Genomic DNA, 5,973 nt, shown 5'->3' on the forward strand with positions numbered 1-5,973 from the left:
CACGGTGCGCGCAACCCCCTTTATGGCGCAGGCGCAGTGCCCGCCCCGCCCCACCCCGCTCCCCGCTCCCCGCCCCGCTCCCCGCTCCCCGCCCCGCTCCCCGCCCCGCTCCGCTCCGCTCCCCGGCTGTCCGCGCCCTCGGGGCGACCTTGGCAGTCACCGCTGCTCTGGGCCTCAGCTTGCCTCTCCCTGCAACAAGGCAGTCCCTTGGTCTGCCAGCCTATGCTTGGAAGTGACTGGGGTAAAGAGGCCGAGCTCCCCACCCCCCACCCCCCCCTGCTTCCTTCGTCCATTCATTCAATACCTTCCCAGGTAGTGTTCCCACTTCCCACTACGTCCCAGGTAGTGTTCCAGGTGTTGTAGATACATAAGTAATAAATACATATATGGTGGGTCATAGGCTGGTAAGTGCTACTTTGAAAAGGAAAGCTGGAAAGGGTGCTGGAAATTGGGGTTGCAATTTTGAATAGAACGGCCAAGGTTAATGACTAATGAGGTCACTTTTTGAGCAAAAGCCTGAAGAAGGTGAGGAAGCCAGCCACTTTAGATGTCTGGGGGGAAAGTGCTCAGGCAAAGGGAAGACCAACTGGAAAATTCCCCAGCGAGCACGCTTAGGTGTTTCAGAAGCGGAAGGAGGCACTTGTGGCTGGCGTGGTGTGAATGAAAGAAAAAGAAGTTGAGTTCAGAGAGGGAAGGAAAGCAAGAAGACCACAGAACTTACAAGACCTTGTTTAAACTTTGGTTTTCTGAGAGCGACAGGAAGCCATCGAAGGGATCTAAGCAGTGGAAAGACATCATTTGACATGTTTACAAATTACAGACCCACAAGGTAGCAGGAATGGAAATGAAGGTAACAGATTGGAGGCTACTGCAACAATACAGGCCAGGGATGAAGGTGACTTGGGTCAATGTGGTAGGAGTTGGGTATGGTGATCTAGACACACTGAAGAACTGAGAGACAGAAAATGAACAACCAAGGGTTACATCCACTTTTTAACCCAAGATCCTGGAAAAATGGAATTGTCATTGCATCTTGGGGAGATGAAAATTTGGGGGGGAAGATCACAAACGTTATTAGGCATCTTAAGTGTAGGTGTTACATTGGGTATTCATGACTGGAGTACCGGAAGAGAAGGTTCCAGCTGGAGGAAAGACTTGGGACTCATCAGTGAATACATTGCATTTGAAGTCATGAGCCTAGATGAGAGTCTGGATGAAACAGAGTAAATACAGCCAGAGAGGACAAGAGATCCAAAAACTGGGTACTCAAACTGAGCTGCTCCATTGCCTGGTCCCCCTAGAAAGGCCAACCATCCAGGAATATGTCCTGTCCTGATGCCCCCCCAGGCCTATCCGGCCCACCTCCCAGCTCCATGCAGTCACTGTCACCTCTGACCTCTGCAAATGGCTTTTCCTTTCCTGCCCAGAAATATTTGGCGTCATAAAGGTGAAGAAGGAAAACAGGCTAAGGCTGAAGACTGAAGAAATGAGTGGTCAGCAGGACTTTACAGGGAACAGCTCTGTCCACATGGTCCTTGTTTACCCTCAGTTTCAGGTCAGCTGTCAACTCAGATTTAACTGAGCTCCCCATACTCAGCACAACCCTGACAACGCAGAACAGCCTCTGTCCTACTGGAGTCGCTGAGAAATACTCCAGCCGTGCAAGCCAGTTGTCTACACAGAACAGCACTCCTGCCCCTAAATCCTATGTTTTGTAATCTCATCCAAGGAAGGCCAGTCTCAGTAGCCATTGCCTCATCATCACTTGCCCTATGATTCTCCTGATGACTCTAGCCCAACAGTAGCCACTGACTCCTTCTTTCTAGTAGGCTCTCTTTGGTGACCACAGTGGATGTCTGTTGTCTTTATCCCAAACCACTCCGTTCCATCCTCGTGTTTCTTCCTCTGCCTTCCTGATTGCATCAGAGATAAGCCAGCCGAACAAGTGCCGGCAAGAGAAATTCCGTGTTTGGTAGTGTTAAGTTGCCTTTCTGAAAGAGCAGACCTGAGGACCAGTCCCTGGTGTCAAGGAAAACAATGTAGAGCGTGAACCCCAGAGAGGTACAGGACCCAAGTTCCTGGGGCTAGGCCTCTTCTGTCTGCAGCTGGAACATAAATCAGCAATTTTTCTTAGCGTTGATGTTGTTTGGAGCTGAGCTGTCATTTACAACTCCCAAGTCTTTCCAAAGGTTTTATGGGTGTTCACCTAAGCACTGCCACACTGTCTTCTCTAATGTCTCCCGGTCACTTGAAACCTACAGGTGCTACTTTGGTTACTGAAGAAGAGGCTGGAGGTAAATCCTGATGATTGCCTTTTTGAAGAACTCATCTTTTTTTTTTTTTTTTAAGTTTATTTTATTTATTTTGAGACAGAGAACAGGGGAGGGGCAGAGAGACAGAGGGAGAGAAAGAATTCCAAGCAGGCTCTGCTCTGTCAGCGCAGAGCCCAATGCAAGGCTCGATTTCATGAACTGTGACATCATGACATGAGCAGAAATCAAGAGTCAGACATTTAATCTACCGAGCCACCCAGGTGCCCCTTGTCATGTCTTCTCTCACCTCCAGCAGTTTGGGCTCTGTGATTCCAGCAGGTTCAATGACTCCAGATTTCCCAATAATATTTTAAATTTAACATTGGGCTTTGAAAACCCAGTTACATGGATTTTCTATATGAGCAGAAAACTATATTGCTATCCGGAGGGCCATAAGGAAAGAAAACAAATAGGAGGGGACAAAGGAGATAATTATTACTTGACAGCCATTCATCATCCAACTACTAACATGGTTAAACTTCTGCCAGTTTACTGTGTTTGGAACTCTGCGCTAAATGTTCTCCCATATAATCCTCATAGCAGCCCTGTTAACAATCCTGTTGTCCTCCCCATTTAACAGACAGGTTGAGAAATCTGAAAATAGCCATTCTGTTGCTAAGGGGAAAATCAATCCAAGTTTGCCTGCCTTCTGAGCCCTTTTCTTTATCGCAATCCTGTCCTGCCTGCCACGTTCTGGCAAATCCCCATCATCGCAGTTCTGTTTTAACATCAATTAAGCCTCTGTGATATTTTTTTTTAAAGTTTTTTTTTTTTAATGTTTTATTTATTTTTGAGACAGCGAGAGACAGAGCATGAACAGGGGAGGGGCAGAGAGAGAGGGAGACACAGAATCGGAAGCAGGCTCCAGGCTCTGAGCCATCAGCCCAGAGCCCGACGCGGGGCTCGAACTCACGGACCGCGAGATCGTGACCTGAGCTGAAGTCGGAGGCTTAACCGACTGAGCCACCCAGGCGCCCCAAGCCTCTGTGATATTAATTCTGATTGACAGGGTAGAGTTTTAGTGGAAACGGCCAAGAACGGCATCTCAAAGAGAAAGGACAGCAGCAAGGGAAAAAGCAGGGAGGTAGGAAAATTCAACCACCACATTACTGTTGGTCCCTTTGGACCGAATCTGAGGATTTGTATATGGCAGCATGGAGAAACCCACCAGGAAAGGTGCAGTGTGTGGGAGGGTGATTAGTCCTTGGAGTGTGAGGTTAGCATCTCTGAACAAATCTTGGGAGATGGTGTGGGATTTGGGAATTTGGAAAAATTTCAAAGTAAGGTAATTTTACATTCTCACAAAAGTTAAGCCCTACTGTTTTCTACCACCATGACCACCGCTGCTACCATATGTTGTGCCAACCCCTGTCTGCAACCACCCAGAGAGTATAGTGTTCAGATACCTGAGGATCCTGGCGACAGTGAAGCTTGGAGCGTTTGACTAAACCACAACAAAAAGAAAATCTGGCTCAGAAAGTTCAAGTGAGGGGCGCCTGGGTGGCGCAGTCGGTTAAGCGTCCGACTTCAGCCAGGTCACGATCTCGCGGTCCGTGAGTTCGAGCCCCGCGTCAGGCTCTGGGCTGATGGCTCGGAGCCTGGAGCCTGTTTCCGATTCTGTGTCTCCCTCTCTCTCTGCCCCTCCCCCGTTCATGCTCTGTCTCTCTCTGTCCCAAAAATAAATAAAATTTGTTAAAAAAAAAAAAAAAAAAAAAAAAAAAAAAAAAAAAAGAAAGTTCAAGTGATCCTGCTCGGCCCTGGGCATCTTCAAGGGCCCTCAGCAAGACAGACTGGTCCGGGACAAAGGATTTGACAGCGGAGGCAATTTAGGAAGTCAGGGACCGTCCTACCTCTGCAGAAGGATTTAATTTCAGAGCCTAGTGCAGCCTTGAAAAACCAGTTGGCTCCCATTATTTGTGAAACTAGTACAGCTCCAAATAAGAGCCCTGTTCTACAGATGGGGAAACTGAGGCACGGGCATTTATATATTTCAGGCCTTAAATCGGAGTAGCTGGGCAGGAGTCAGGCAGGAGCAGGAAACATGGAAGCACCCGCATGTGTATGCCGGATGAAGTCCGGGGGAGGGAAAGGTGGGTGGAGCGCTAGTTCTGCGGCTGAGTTGAAGGAGCCCACGGGAAGGCGGGGCGATCCACGCGGAGGGATTTTTTCGAGCTGCTCCAAGAGCTGCGCCCATTGGGATGCTGAGTCATGGCGACCGGCCGAGGGATTGAGAATAGCGCCTCCAAAGAGCTCCGCGGAGCTCCTAGAGCTGGCCCACTCCCGGGAGAGGGCGGTGCGCACGATCTTTGGCGCAGGAAAGGCGGTTTCGGCGCAGGTTGGGGGCGCTGATACGCACGCATCTGCGTGTGGGATCGCACGTCTGAGATGCACGTGTGCGCATGTCCCCGCGCGGGGTTGGAAGCTAGGGTGCAGACAGAACTAGCAAACGTCTCAGTCCGCACGTCTGGAATGGACGTGTGCGCGCATGTGCACAAAGTCTGAGTGGGGCGACATGCGCACGCGCACTCGCACGCGAGCAAAAACCCCCGTGAGTGGGCTCTTCAGCGCCTCCAGCCGGCCAGGCGCTCGTCCTGCGTCTCGGTTTTTGCTTGCGGCGGTGTTTGTCCTTTCGGGATGTCGTCCCCAGATTTTTCCTGTGACTCTATTGTTAGGTGCTTTAAAAAAATTCCGTACCGCACAGAGGCATATTTCCACGAGAATGGAAAACTCTATAGAGTTTGTAAAAAGCTGTATAATCCTATCCGCAGTTCCTAATGTCTCATCTCGCACTTCTGGTACAAACGCTGGTTATCATGTATTATTCTTTTAGTTTGATGTGAGAGCTAATTTTAAGTTATTTATTATTTTTATAAATATAATTATAAGTAATTATAAATAATATATAAATAACATATATAAATTAAATAATTATAAATACTAAATATAAAATTAGAAATTATAATTTATCTATGTTTATTTGGCATCAGAATTTGCTCAATGATTTGCGCGTCAATGCCTCTTTTGGTCTGGCTCCTCTGGAATTGCTTCTCGCCATTCTGCACCCTGGCCATGTGGCCATGAACAAGACTTGTTCCTTGCTCTCATGAGGCCTCCCTTCTAGTGAGAGGATCAAAGGCAAACATGGCTCCAGGGGAATGCTAAGTGCTATCATGAAAAACAACCCAGGTAGAGGTTGGGCTCTGGCCCAAGAGAACAGATGGAGGCAGAAGCAGGGAGCATTTGTGGGAGCAGCAGGCAAGTGGGCACTGGGGGAGGCACTGTTGAGGTAGCAGAGGTGTATGGGAAACGCTGAGGCCAAAGAGGGAGAGGCAGGAGTCAGGTGATGACCAGGTTGTTGGCAGCATATTTAAGAACATAATAGAATTCAAATATGCTTTGGGGGCACCTGGGTGGTTCAGTTAAACGTCAGACTCTTGGTTTCAGCTGGCGACGTGATCTCGAGGTGGGTGAGTTCAAGCCCCCATCGGGCTCCACACTGACAGTGTGGAGCCTGCTTGGGATATTCTCTCTCTCAAAAATAAATAACCTTAAAAAGAATTCAAATGCCCTTGTAATGATAGGCTTATAGGATTTGCTGGAAGAGGAGAATAAAGGAAAGAGGAATCAAGAATGAATGTCTTCTAAGAATTTTGCCAGAACA

The 5,973-nt window shown here is 48.5% G+C and overlaps 1 long non-coding RNA gene across 1 annotated transcript; it reads right to left on the reverse strand.

Annotated features, from left to right (window-relative positions):
* Positions 1-97: 97 nt before the first annotated feature.
* On the reverse strand, positions 98-3,801 carry LOC144614564 (uncharacterized). Its single transcript, XR_013552390.1, has 3 exons — positions 3,719-3,801; positions 1,071-1,142; positions 98-776 (listed from the first exon to the last, which is right to left on the reverse strand). It is a non-coding gene; the product is annotated as an uncharacterized LOC144614564 (long non-coding RNA).
* Between the last annotated feature and the right edge of the window lie 2,172 nt (positions 3,802-5,973).

The sequence above is a fragment of the Panthera onca genome, chromosome E2 (genome assembly GCF_046562875.1).
Source record: "Panthera onca isolate mPanOnc1 chromosome E2, mPanOnc1 haplotype 2, whole genome shotgun sequence".
NCBI lineage: Eukaryota > Metazoa > Chordata > Mammalia > Carnivora > Felidae > Panthera > Panthera onca.